Raw genomic sequence first — 15,283 nt, forward strand, 5'->3', positions numbered from 1 at the left:
AACATCGGGGCTTTTTTTCTTTCTTCTGAAAATCAGAAATGATGCCCGGGGGGGTGGGGGGCGGGCAGAGCGTTTTCTTTTCTGGGGCAATCTTCCTCCCTTAAGTGACTTTCCAGATTTTGGTGGCATACGCAGAGGTGTTCGCTTTGTACTTCTGTGCCTTTCTCAACATGGGCTTTTCACTTGAACCCTTGAGAAAGGATGGCTAGCACAAACTGCAAGCATGCATCCTCGAGTTACAAGCAGTGTCGCCGGAGCCGTACCAAAAGAGCAGGCAGCATGAACAAGAATGTGAAATCTACCAGAATTTCTGCCAGCAAAGGGAGAAAAGTTTGGATTGTAACCACACAGTCAAAATATTATTGTTGAGATTCAACTCGTGTTTATTTGGGGAATAATGTACCCACGTCATCTCTCTTAATCTCTATCATCACCACTTTCCAGATGAAATCCTTCATTAACCCCATTTTGCACATGAGGAAAGAGAGACTCAAAAAGGTTGAGATATTGGTCAGTGTCAGGATAGGAGTGAGTAATGAGCAGTGCTTTCAAAGCTAGTCCTCTGAGTTTCATGCTTTTTCCACTAGTTATCCGATTGCTTCTATTAGCACATGCTTTGTTCTCCTTTTGGTGAATAAAACATAAGTGCTGGCTTGGTTTGTAAATACCTCAGCAGTTACTTAAGAGGAAAACAAAGATCCAGAAAGAAGTGGCTCGTTGGAAAGTAAGAAAGGAAAAAGCAAACCGTAGTTCTCATTACTACAACAAATCATAATTTCCACCTCATACTACTGCCAGTAAAGCTATCATCTAACCTAAACTTTTCTCTACCCCTTTCTCCCACTTCCTCTTACAGACTTCCTGAGAGCAAAGAACATTCTGCAAAAGCCCAACTATGGGAAGCTATCATACTGTCATAGAATTCTTTGTAGTGTCACATCCTGCATTGACAGTCTCTACTGCTTTTCTCTTTCTGCCAGCTAAAGTTAAAAGCCAACCACATTTTCCTAACATCTAATGCAGCATCACTTGCAGACATGTGGAAAGTGGCTAAGCTCTTAAAACTGCCAATGAGAGAGAAGGTAATTCAAAGGGTTCACTGGAGTGGCTTACAGAAGAGAGATCACAGCTCAGCCACGTGCTGACAATAGCCTATATTTGCCCATTAAAAAAATACATGCCTTTAGCTGGACACTGGTGGTTCATGCCTGTAATCCTAGCTACACAGGAGGTTAAGATCTGAGGATGGCAGTTCAAAGCCAATCTACGTAAGAAAGTCCACAAGATTCTCATCTCCAATTGAACACCAAATAAAAACCCAGAAGAGGATCTGTGGCTTAAGTTGACCGCTATCCTTGAACAAATAAGCTCAGGGACAGCACTCAAGCCCTGAGTTCAAGCCCCAATACTGGCCAGTACACACACACACGCATATACACACACACTATATATATGTATATATATACATGCATACATGCATACATACATACATACATACCTTTTAATGGTCTAACCACTACATTCAGCTTAATAATCCATTTTATGCTGAACTTGCAGTCACACATCTTTAGAATTAAATTTGAGTTAATATACAAATTCTCATAAGGATCTTGTAGAATTTCCTCTTGCCCAACATTTTTCTTTTGAATTGTTTTAGTCAACATTTTCTGAGTGACTCATAAATTTAAGAAAGAGGAAAACAAAGATAAGTACAAGTGATCTCTACTTGAGAAAGCTTTATTCATTACACAAGGCTCCCTTGTGGTGAGATTCTTAAGACAACTGAATGTCAACTGTTTTGCAAATGAAGACTCAGAAAATGTAAATGGTTTTAAATGGTCACCCAAAAAGCTAGTGAAAAAGCTTGCCTTAGCATGATCATTGATGCTTCAATATATTCTATGATCAAGGAATTTTAAAACTCCCACATTATCTTTTCTTTATCCCCAAAGCAGTAGAGTCAGCATCCTAGCAGTGTTATACAACACTAAGATAATTCATAGTATTGGTAATAGCAGTCATAAATCTAGTAGAAAGGTGAAAACCGGTGAAAAGTGATGGGAGTTAGGTCATTTTTACTAAAATAAGATGGAATGGTTAAGAATTATGTATTGACATTTCCCCCAGGGGAAAATGCAAGAAATGTATCCTGATTTTCTCCACTATTTAGTTTATCAGGACCTCTAGATGTTGCTTGATTGAAAAATGAACTCTACTCTGGTTATTGTTCAGGATTTGGCTCATATGAAGCTTCTGAAACAAACCAAAATACTAAGATCTACAGATAGCTAGCTCCAGGACCCAGAAAAGCTTTCATTCAAAGGACACAGTGTAAATGGAGCAGCATTTTTAAGACACTAATAGAACATGAATGATTTGCAAGTTCAGAAAGCAAAAAAGAAAAGAAAGAAAAAAGGAAAAAAGAATCAATTTTAATACTCATTAAAAATTTTGATGATACTAATATATTTACATTGTTATGATCAAAAACACCACTCTCCGCAACCAAAAGCTTACATTTTGCTTTCTCTTTGACTCATTTTTTCTTCCATCAGTTTCTCTTGCAAACACACCCATCCTGCCAATCTTTGCACTAAAACACATTTCAAACATATTTTTATAAGTAAATCCAAGTAAAGAATTCCCAAGAATCAAAATTACTCGGCTGGGCTAATAGTTTTATTTAGTTAGTTTTTATTAAAAAAAACAACAAAAAAAACAAAAAACTACTGTTGCCCAGGAGTTTGGCCTAGTGGTAGAGTGCTTGCTTAGCATGCATGAAAACTGGGGTTCGATTCCTGGATACCACATGCATAGAAAAAAGCCGGAAGTAGTGCTGAGGCTCAAATGGCAGAGCTCTAGCCTTGAGAAAGCCCAAGGATAGTGCTCAGGCCCCAAGTTCAAACCCTGAGACTGGCAAAAAAAAATTGTGCTATCATTATATAGGTTTTTATTCAACCTTACCATTTTTGGCTGTGTGCCAAAATGCTTTCTGACTAATATCTAAAATCTGGGATCCTTGATTCAATTTCCCATTGTTGGATTTTTCTATGTATGTGGTGCCAAGGAATTGAACTGGGTCTTCGTGCATGCTAGGCAAGCACTCTACCACTAGGCCAAACTCCCGATAACATAATTTTTATGCTGCCTTTTCCTACTGTTAAGACTTACAACCAACCAAAGGATACTTATCTATAGAAAATGGAAGAGCACTTCCTGATGACTTTGGAAAGTTAAAAGACAAAAGATATTGTTTCTTGGAGTCACCTAACCAAATGATGAGTCAGTTTTGGATTATGCTACAAAGAAGTCAGTAAGCCTTACCCTGATCCATTTATCATAATTATCTCTTAAGTGTAAGTAGTAAGGCTTCACTAAACATAAAAGAAACCAAAACAAATAGAGAAAAGGTCAGAAGCAACAAAGCCAAGTCTTATGGAAAGATTGCAACTACAAAACAAAAAATGATACTCTCTTTAAAAAAATGACAAGACAATCAGAAACAAAATTAATTAATTAGTTTTAATGTTGTGACTAAAATTAAATTTTAATTGGAAATAAATTCTAGGAAACCTAGATATTTAAATTAAAAACAAAGTAAGGATTCCTTTTATCATGAAAGAAGCAAAACTGAAGACTAGAAAACGCATTCATGATTTGGTACAATAGACTTTTTATTATTTATTTCTTGGTAGTGGGGCTTAAACTCTGGGCCTAGGCTCTGTCCCTGAGCTCTTCAGCTCAAGGCTAGTGTTCTACACTTCGAGCCACCATCACTTTCAGTTTTTGGTGGTTAATTGAAGATAAGAGTCTCACAAACTTCCATGCCTGGGCTGGCTTTGAACTGTGATCCTCAGATCTCAGCTTCCTGAATAATTAGGATTACAGGCATGAGCCACCAACCCCTGATTTTTTGTTTTTTTTTAATAAATATTTTTTAAATTAGACATTTATATATAATATATAGTGGGTACATGTATTGATGTTTTAGAATGATAACACAACATGCATAAGAGCAGATAAAATAGTTTCTATCAGGGCCAGAAGTTTGGCCTAGTGGTACAGTGTTAGCACAAACACCCAGGTTTGATTCCTTGGTACCACATACATAGAAAAAAGCCGGAAGTGGTGCTGAGGCTCAAGTGGTAGAGCTCTTGCCTTGAGAAAGTCCAAGGACAATGCTCAGGCCCTGAGCTCAAGCCCAGATAAGGATATCGGAGACTATAATTAAGGGGTTTAACTTGGCTCAAAATGCACTGCATTACAATGAACCCCCTTTGTATTATGGATGTATGCTAATAAAAAATAAAGATAAAATTTTAAAGTATCTATACCCAGTCAAGTTCCTGATCAAACATGAGGATAAAAGACATTTTGGGGTTTGTAAGAATTCCTAAAATTAATCTCAAAGTGCATCCTTTTTAGGACATGACTAGAAAAATGCTATAAAGAGAAGGCCTGTACATGCAAGCAATGTGAGGGAACAGCACACGCTGACAAACAGCTAGGCCCAGTCTAACAGAGCAAGTAGTTCAGCCAGGAATCAGGCTAGATAGGGGGACAGCCAGGAAGATCATAGATAGGCATATTTGGAACTGCTTGTGCTTTGGGGAAGAATATTAACAAGATGTGACAGATCTTGAAGGATTTGGCAAAAGTGGAATAAACAATAAAACCTATGGTAATGAACCCTATGAGGAAGCTGTTAACTAGAAGAATGAATGAATGTCAGAATAAAACGGCTCAGCAGCAGCCAACACTTACAACCTGATTATAGAATCAGGTAGACACAGGTTATTGATTCAACTCCAAAATTATATCCATTTTAAAAGATGAAACTAGATACACAACAGTAATTAGTTTATAATTGCTAAAAGGTGATAAGGAGGGAAAGGGAGGCATATCCACAGAAGAAGTACTCTTTATCTGACTTATGTAACTGTAACCCCTCTGTATATCACCTTTATGTCCATAATTTACATTTTTAATTGTTTTAAGTTAATAAACTCTTATGTTGCAATATAATCATACTTAACTGAAGAAAAGATTTGGAACCTACTTCCTGTAGGGATTAAGAAGGACAAACAGCATTTTATCATAAAGCTTTTAGTACTATCAGTGAAAATTCAAACTTAACTCATGGCAAACAAGAAAAACAGATAAATAAAAGTATACCTTTGTAAGAAAATTAAGACAGTGTCATGGAGCTTAAAACTCTTCAGTGCTTCCTTAACTTCTGTACCTTAGTTTGCCCACATATAAAATGGGAACAGTTAAAATGTCTAACAATATCCACATAAGGGCTGATGAGGCCCCAATCAGAACAATACACGACAAAGCTCTAAGCAAACTTATTGTTACAGACATAATTAATTATATTTCTTTTTTTTTTTTTTTGCCAGTCCTGGGTTTGAGCTCAGGGCCTGAGCACTGTCCTTGGACTTTCTCAAGGCTAGAGCTCTACCACTTGAGCCTCAGCACCACTTCTGGCTTTTTTCTATGTATGTGGTACCGAGGAATCGAACCCGGATCTTCGTGCATGCTAGGCAAGCACTTTAACCACTAGGCCAAACTCCTAGCCCCATAATTAATTATATTTCTATGTGAGGAAAGGAAGGAATTTAGACTGTAAAAAATAGTAATAATAATCAGTAAAGCTATTAGAAAACCAGATAATTTTAAAGACAGATCTGGCCTAAAGTTTTCATTACATAAATGATCTGTTGGGACCTAGGAGAGTAAAGCATATTGCATAGCTCCTAGTTTATACCTCCCAGTTCCTATGAAATTAGATGGGTTGTTTTCATCCTATAGTATGCAATTCAGGATGATAGAAAATTTCAGGCTATCCATGCCAATACCTAACTCCAAACAGTCTTTCCAAGTCTCAGTAAAGCTAGGTGACTTGCCCAAGGTCATATATCAAGTGTTAACAGAGGCAAAACTAAGCCTAACAGGATAGGCAACCAAAGAATGAGTCTAAAATCACAAAGAACTAAAAGGTATTCATTAGGAGATAAGTCTGTCAAATAACAGATGATCAATTCATATCACTTGACTAGCTGTCTCAGATTTCTGTTGACATATAAAAAAGTCTTCAAAACCATCCACACAAACTAGCAATTAAGAAGTGTCTGCGGCAGATTTTGTCCTGAAAATAGAATGCAAAAATTTGACTTTATTGAATCAGAAGAGGGTGTGCAAAAAGGAACAGAAATAAAGGCAAAAGGCATGGCCCAGTGATTTACAAGTATATCAAGAAAGAATGCCTGAATTTGGATCTTTGCAATATCTGTAATAGGCTTTCCTATCCTAACTTGTTTTATAGGAATATTAAAGAAATGAGTGTGTGGGGTACATAAAATTATAAAAGGGATTTCTCTCCATTCTTTACAGGAAAATCACTTGCTATCACTTTCCTTCAGAAAAAAAAAAAGAACAAAAGCTTTTATAAAAATACAGCTGTGTTGGGCTGAGGCATGGCTTAGTGGTAGAGCATGTGTTTAGCACATGCAACTCCCCCCCCACACACACACACTCCCAATCCACAGAAAGAAACAAACCATTCCCACCCTAGCACTGTTAATAAACAATTTTAAATCAATTTGACTTAAGTAATTTAAAAAGGCAATAACACCCTATTTTGTCTTTAGCAGTCATATATAATTTTTCCCTAATTGATTAATTTTAAATTCCTGAAGGTTGAATCACTGCATTGTGTTATATCATCTCAAAGCCAAATAAACTAACTTTAAGAAAGGTCATTCACTTAAAAGTAATTCCACTAAACACATGCTTGTGATTTTGAGAGATTTAATTGTTTTGGTAGGAAGAAAATTCTAACTACTACAATCAAACTCTACCTATAAATAAAGAAGATAAAAAATTGTGTATCTTTAGTGAAGTTTGTCTCAAAGTCCCTCTGTTTAAAGAAAAAGTCATAATAAAACAAACAGGAAATACTTAAAAACAAAAGCCTCTCAAAGCAAAATAAACCATTCATAAGAACAAGAACATACTAGCTTTGAGAAAGCTACTTGGTGTCTTGACACAGGAAAATATGTTTATGTTTACATGGAAAAGAGCATGAAAGAGAATTATGGGCACTCTCATCAGGAAATCCCAAGCCATAAGGATTTCGGGGAGATTTCCTTGAACAGCAGTCAGAGACAAAGAGAAACCACAGAAGAGCACACACATTAAAAAAAAAAAAAAAAAAGAAAGAAAAAGAAAAAGAAGAAAAATATCTGACAAATGATAGCCAGAGCCCACAAATCCCTGATAACATGACATTCTACTTATTAAAAACATCAGTCTTGGAAGACTCGAGGCACAGTAATTTTAAAAATGTACACAAGTAAATTAAAAACAGGCTTATGATTTTTCTTATTGTAACTCCCTCACCCATATTTCTCTACAAAACTAATGTGGAATTTTAAATTAAATGAAAAAAGAGTCAACATGGACATTATAGGTTTTAAGCAAGAGCCCCCAAGTTTTGCCTTTTTAAATTGGACTATAATCTGAAAGTCTTTCTGCACATGAAGAGGACACATTACTTTTCTAGGAAAATTGGTTCCAAGATAAACAGAGAAAATGTTCAATCTACACTTAGAGGCATGTGTGAAAGGTTAATTTATCTGAACCGCTTGGTAGCAGGCATTTTAGGATCAGTTTTATGGGCTCATTCTTTATCACTGGACATAGTTCTTTCGTTTACAGGAGGTACACAATGTAGTGTCAAGAGAAGTGGACCAAGAGCCAGCAAACTCATTCTCTATATCTGAGCCATAGCTGCCTTATTGTCTCTCAGACCTTTCATTGGTTAAACAGCATAAACCACTGGCTTTCCATAAAATTACTGGGACACTCGATTTTCCAAACAAGGTAAAGCATGAAAATCATCTTAACAACTACAAAGCCCAGTTGGATTGTGTCAGCTTCCAAAATTTCTTCTTTAGAGTGCTGCACCAGGGCCTCACAGGGCTGTGTGATATTAGGCAACCATAAAGGAAGTCTACTAAACTCCATATTGACTCAGTCAGGGACCAGCAACTCCATAGCCCATTGTTTCATGCTTAGATAAAGTGAGAGATCATACATGCATGGGGTCTTTCAAGGACCCTCATACTATTGCTAAAACTCAGAATCCCATTATTTAGCTTAAGAATCTGTGAGTGGTGTGGGGAAAGGGTTATTCCTTCGGTTATGAGTACCTATGAAATATCTCACATTTTGTTTTCATCAGTCATGAACACATGAGCATGAGTTACTTTGTTCTCTGTCCTTGTTTGATTGTAGTAGTCAGAATTTTCTTACCACCATAACAATCACATTTTTCAGAATCACAAGCATGTGTTCAGTAGTGCTATTTTCAAGGAATCAAAAAAAAAAATACAAACATGGCATTATTTTTCCTGCCAGCAATGACAATCCCTCCAGCACTCATATAGTACATACATAACCTGATCACTCCTTGTTATCCAGCCTATCAGAGAGAACGTGAATTTGAAAAATCACAAACATCGTGATTTGTTGTTCTTTTTCATGTTAATAGCAGGAATGTTTATATTTCTATTAAAAAAAAGACCAAGGGAGGGAATGAAAACAAAGGAATTAAATACAAAGGGCTAGACTTTAGACAAATTGGCTTCTGAATGAAAAATTTGACACATACCTCAAGTCAATTATGGTGGGTAGCACACTTTTGTAAGTGGAGATCGGACTAAGCAGAGGAATTTTGGCATCTGACTATATAATGAATAGATCTAATAGGAGAATTAGAAATGAAAGGTTAAGTCCTCACTGAGAAACACCCTCCCCAAACGCAAGTCTGGCAGAGATCATCAGCGACAGCCCTGACTATTTTTAATGGCTAGGAGGATGCTTCAAGGAAATGTCAATCGCTAAGATTATCCCAAGTCTCCTCTGCATAAATAATAACATCATTACCGACAGATTCTTGGCTCAACCAACCTTCTTTTAAACATGCAGACTAGTCAAAATGAAATAGTTATTAAAGAAAGATTGGAAAGGGTAAAACTGGAAATGATCACTCAAAATAAGGGGGGGAAGCCTCATTAAAGGGAAAAAAATATGGGCATTCAGAGCTAGCCAGACACCCAAAATCTCTATGAAGAAACAGGAAAGCAGCAATACTGTGTTGATATGATTGCCTTTGTGGGTGCAATGACTCAAAGGAAATCACTGAAGAAGCTGGTGCCAACCCCCTAGCACATGCTCAGTAGGTTTGTAGAGGCCCAGTAGTCCCAGAGGGTTGATAATATTAGATCCGCTGGGAACATTCCTGTGACTTATGATCAGTGTATATGCCCTGAAGCCCCAGGACTGCCTAGTGCTCATTATTTTTATGCTAACTCTTTTGCTGCAAAAGTTACTCTCATTCACATGAATGCCAGATCTTTCAGGACCATCCTAAAGTATCTGTTGCAATTAGGACACAGTTAAATTTCTGAAGTTCATTGCTATGATTAAAAAAAAAAGATGGGTAGTTTCACAAGTTTGAAAATTATTAGTTTCATATGAAAACATCTGTTCATTTTTATCAAGTGTCCTTTATGTCTGTATTATTAAAAATATAAATAAAATCTCCAATTATTTTTCTCTTTAAGATTTGTTATTTCCTACTTTTTATTCGAACTAAAATGTCTTAGTAACTCATTGCTGGGTTCCAACTTAATACACTGACTGTAATTAGCTGAACATTCTTAAATTACTTCTTGTCTAGCTAAGTCATTTTTAAAAATAAAGATGAACACTAGGATCTGTACTTTGTAAACATTAACATAAATTAATCACATTTTCCACAACCATTTAAGCCAGAATTGCCTCTTACTTACTTGAGTACTACTGCTTTCTTTTTTTTTTTTTTTTGCTAGTTGTGGGTCTTGAACTCAGGGCCTGAGCACTGTCCTTCGGCTTTTCTCAAGGTTAGCACTCTGCCACTTGAGCCACAGCACCACTTCCAGCTTTTTCTATGTATGTGGCACTGAGGAATTGAACCTGGGTCTCCGTGCATGCTAGCCAAGCACTCTACCACTAGGCCAAACTCCCAGCCAACTACTGCTTTTTAAGAAGATGTAAGTTTTGAATTATCCATAATAATGGATAATGCTTCCCAGGTGAAATAGGACTCATTCAGTTCTCTGGGAATATGGTTCAAATCATTTCCTCCTAATGTACATTAGAATCAGAGAAGCTCAAGGTAATTTGTATCTTTGGTGTGTTCTAAGTGCTTCTAGAGCTTCTTGAGTTTGGGTTTGAATGATTCAGTTGTTCTTTAGCATCTGTATATAGTAGATGATATAATGAGAGAACAACCCTTGACTATTTAGTCAACTATCCTGCCCACATCTTCCAGCCATATTTTACACATGAATCTGCATTCCTGGGTTATAGATGATTAGTACAGAGACAAGCAATAGACTATTGGTGACTGATCTTAGATTCACCAAGAACTTTACAAACTGACCTTGATCAAAAACAAACAATCAAACAAAGATGCACTGAGACAATCATTCTGGAGAATTTGAATTAGGACATATGAGAAGAGTTAGGCAATTAAGAACAGGAGACAGTGCCAGGAGTTTGGCCTAGTGGTAGAGTGCTTGCCTAGCATGCACAAAGACCCGGGTTCGACTCCTCAGTATCACATAAATAGAAAAAAGCCAGAAGTGGTGCTGAGGCTCAAGTGGTAGAGCTCTAGCCTTGAGAAAGTCCAAGGACAGTGCTCAGGCCCTGAGCTCAAAAAAAAAAAAAAGGAACCAAAGCTGAAATTCTGTGCAAAAAGAAATTGATCATTTCAACCATGAGAGACAAAAAAACATTTTTTAAGTCAAAGACAGAAGATAAAGAGATGTTTCCTTCTAATGCTTAGACACACAGGATGTGGAGAATTATTGAGGCATATTGCTGGCCAAGTGGGAAAGATCTATCACCTTCTGTTGCTGCACATTCAAAATAGCCATTAAGTTCTAGTCTCTGCAGTTTCCATTATTTCTATTTCTGTGAGACTATCTTTAATATAGATCTGCACAAAAGCTCTATACTTGAATTGGCTTGACTGAGTTGCTACTCCTTGAAACCGAAGAGACTAACTTTAGTATTTGCTCTGATTTATTCTAAGGTTATCTTTGTTCTTGATGGCTTTTCCTCAAATCATATCATCTCTCCTTGCCTATGCCCCTTTCCTCTTATTCCCATAATGTTCTCAAAATATCTATCACAATATCATGTATGTATCACAATATTTATATTACTTCACCTTATATGATCATCTTCCTTAGACAGTAGGCTTATAAGAGGCAGAAAATGCCTTGCTCACCTTTCTTTTCACTGAAGTCTTAGTGCCTAAGAAATAATCGACACTGGTACATATTTATAAATTCACTGAATAAATGAGAGAATCTAGTCCATATTTTAATATTTGTACTCTTTTCCAGAAAAATACATAAATATACTAAGTTTGGAAGTAAACTTTAGAAACATAATCAAATTGAAAGCTAAGCATAAATTTAGGCAGATTCCTAACAAATGAGAATATGCAAATGGCCAGGCGTAGTGGCTAGCTACTCAGGAAGCTGAGATCTGAGGATTGCGGTTCAAAGCCAGCCCCAGCATGGAAGTCTGTGATACTCTTATCTCCAATTAATCACCAGAAAATGGGATAAGGCAGTATCCTTGAGTTGAAGAGCTTAGGACAACACCCAGGCCCAGAATTCAAGTCCCACGATTGACAAAAGAAAAAGTGAAAAAAAGTTTTGCACTGGAGATTTTGCTCAGAAACTTAGAACTCCATTAAAATCATTTGTTGAAGCAATTCAAAAAAAGTATATGAAAAGGCACTTAACAACAGTAGTCATCAGAGGTAATTAAAACCACAATAAAATATCATGACAATGATTAGAATGTTTACAAATAGAGAAAAACTAGCAATACTAAATACTGAAGAGACTCTAAATATGTGAAATTTATAATATCCCCCAAAATGAAAATATACAGAATTAATAATAAATAAATGTACAGAATAAATAAATCTTCCCAAACTGTAATGAGTTGGGAAGATTGGAATTAGCAGGCCTGGGTTCTCTTAGTATATAAATATGAATCTAATGAATCTGAATTTCAGCTTTGTTTACTCTTATTTTGCTGCTCTAATTAGAAAAAAATAAATAAAACTATAAAATGTCATAAGGTGATAGTGCTAAAGAGAAAACAAAGTCAAGAAAGAAAATGGAGCTGGGTGCTAGCAACTCATGCCTGTAATCCTAGCTAATGTCTGAGGATGGTTGTCAGAAGCCAGGCTAGGCAAGAAAGTCATAAGACTTCTTATCCCCAATTAATGAGAAAAACAGTGGAAGAGGAACCGTGACTTAAGTGATAGAGTACTAGCCTTGAGTGAAAAAAATGGCCAAGTTCCAAGTTCAAGCCTCAGTACAAAAAGATGAGAATAGGACAAAGAGGAAATATTTATTTCCATGATAAGCCAGCAGGAGGTTTCTAATATGACATAACCTTGTTTGGGATTTTAAAACAAAACAAAAAAACAGGAAGCCAAGTAAGGAAACTGTTACAATAATGATCCAAGTAAGGTGATTTAGACCAAAGTGGCAACTATAGAGTACAGAAAAGTAAGAGTGAAGAAAGAATAAAGGAAGTTGATGTTCAGATTCATTATCTTAAGTTCTGAGTGTATTCTGAAGATGAACATGTTCAAATATGCTGGTGAATTTGTTGCAGGACATGAGAAAGAATTTAACATTTTTCACTTAAACAACTAGAAAGAAAACTGTGGGAGAAGCAGGTTTGGAAAGGAGAATTGGAGCTTCTAGTTATAACAATCTTGAGGTGCCAATCAGACATTCAAGTGAAACAACAAAATAGACAGGTGAATATTAGAAGTTACCACGGTTGGTGTAGCATTCTTGAGGCCTAGGTCATTGGTGTCATCAACCTTGTATTTAACTCCACTCAATAGGTACTCTATGAGCATTCACTTCTTCTCCTTGCTAGGTCCATAATTCCTATGAGAGACAATAGCACAAACATTAAAGGGAAAGCCTCTTAGCAAATAAAAGGCTATTTCATTAGTCATTCATTGCTAAAGTGACTCCTCTTCAACTTGCATCCAAGTTCAAACACCAAAAGCAACAGTGCAAGATAAGAGTGACAGAGACTGAGATCCGAATGGCTAGAATGGCCAGAAAAGCGGGCAACGTCTATGTTCCTGCAGAGCCTGAATTGGCTTTTGTCATCAGAATCCGAGGTATCAGTGGTGTGAGTCCAAAAGTCCGTAAGGTGTTGCGGCCTCTTCGCCTTCGCCAGATCTTCAATGGCACCTTTGTGAAGCTCAATAAGGCTTCGATTAACATCTTCGGATTGTGGAACCACATATTGCATGGGGGTACCCAAACCTGAAGTCAGTCAATGAGCTCATTTACAAGCGTGGTTATGGCAAAGCAAATTGCCTTAACAGATAACGCTGTGATTGCTCGATCTCTTGGTAAGTTTGGCATCATCTGCATGGAGGATCTGATTCATGAGATCTATACTGTTGGAAAACGCTTCAAGGAAGCAAATAACTTCCTGTGCCCCTTCAAGTTATCTTCTCCACGAGGTGGCATGAAGAAGAAGACCACCCACTTTGTAGAAGGTGGAGATGCTGGCAACAGGGAAGATCAGGTCAAAAGGCGTATTAGAAGGGTGAACTGAGGGGTCTGCCATGCTATTTTTATAACTGGGTCTGTTAATAAACAGTGATGCTGGCAAAAAAAAATTAGAACGTTTCAGTCATCTGAACTTTGATTTTTATAAGGTGAATGAATATTCTGTCAGTGATTTTAAGATCATTTAAAATGCATCTGTTCGGTGTTTTTGTCTTCTATCACTATGTTAACATGTTTTTGTTGCTGTGACAAAATACCTGAGAAAATCAAATTAAAGAGGAGAGACTTATTTTGTTCATGGCTTCGGAGATTTTAGTCCATAGTGAGATGGCTCCATCCCTTTAACCCTTTGGCAAAGCAAAAACATTGTGACAGACAGGCACTGGGGAGGAAAACTGATCACATCTTAGCAGTCAGAGAGAGGGAGGCACAAAGGGGCCAGAAATGTGCAAAATAGCACAATATATCTTTCAAAGGCATGCCCTAGTGACCCACTTCCTCTAAGAAGATTCCATCAGTTATGAACTCATTCAGTTTTGAGCTCATCAGTGGATTAACCCACTGAAAAACCACAGCAGACAGCACAGTGAAAAATTCCTTTGAGCATTCACTTTGGCAGGCACATACTAAACTGGCATGGTACAGAGAGAACTAGTATGGCCCCTGAACAAGGAAGATATGCAAATCTGTGATGCAGTCCATATTTTTAAAAAATGTTAGTGAGGTGCCAAGGAAAAAGAAAGGCTCATGTACTGTTTGTGGGACTATATGTTAGCACAGTATTAATTTACACTATAGAAATCAGGATGGAAGATATTCGGTAAATCAGAACTACAATATAATCCAGCTACACACTTCTAAATATATTCCCACAAAAATAAAAGCCATCGCACTGTATAGATACCTGCATACTCATGTTTATAATAGTTCTATTTGCATTTGATAAATTATATGATATCAGCTTTGATGTCCATTAACAGATGAATGGATTAAGAAAATGTGGCAAATATACATCATGGGATTTTATTCAACCAAAAAAATGAAATTATGCCATTTTCAGGAAAATGATGATTAGCCTATTCTGTAAAATAAGTTAGAGTGAGGTTCAAAAAGACAAGTGTCATGTGGTTTCTTTTGTATGTTGGGAAGCAAGTCCATGAAAGTCAAAAAGGAGCTGCTAGGGATTTGAAAAGGGTACAGGAAAGAGTAGATGAGGATAAGAAGGTAATAGAAAGGGTGAATATTATTAAAGTACATTCCATGCAAGTATGAAAATGTCACAATGAAATGCATTACTTTGTATAATTAATGTATGCTAATACAAAATTGACAAAAATGCCAAGTATAAATAGAATTCTTTAAATATGACCCAGGTTCATTTTTGGAAGAGGATTAACAAACACATTGTGCCTACCAGAAATTTTAAATTTGTCCTACTTTTGTCAGCACTGCCCATTGTTTATTCCTATTGTAATGGGCATTACACGTAGCTCACAAACAATATTGTGTATCCCTCACAATGCTGGCCTTAATTAATATCTCAGATCTCTGAATCCTTATCAACACACGAGTCATTTTCCAACCACGTAGGAGCTGTG

General features: G+C 36.7%; 1 non-coding gene and 1 pseudogene across 1 annotated transcript; both read left to right on the forward strand.

Annotated features, from left to right (window-relative positions):
- Positions 1-201: 201 nt before the first annotated feature.
- On the forward strand, positions 202-13,735 carry LOC150053805 (large ribosomal subunit protein uL30 pseudogene; annotated as a pseudogene).
- Positions 13,736-14,288: 553 nt separating this feature from the next.
- Positions 14,289-14,393, forward strand: LOC150053806 (U6 spliceosomal RNA). The gene has a single exon (XR_016537973.1). It is a non-coding gene; the product is annotated as a U6 spliceosomal RNA (small nuclear RNA).
- Positions 14,394-15,283: the final 890 nt, after the last annotated feature.

The sequence above is a fragment of the Megascapheus bottae genome, chromosome 15 (assembly GCF_031878675.1).
Source record: "Megascapheus bottae isolate mThoBot1 chromosome 15, mThoBot2.hap1, whole genome shotgun sequence".
In the NCBI taxonomy this organism is placed as follows: domain Eukaryota; kingdom Metazoa; phylum Chordata; class Mammalia; order Rodentia; family Geomyidae; genus Megascapheus; species Megascapheus bottae.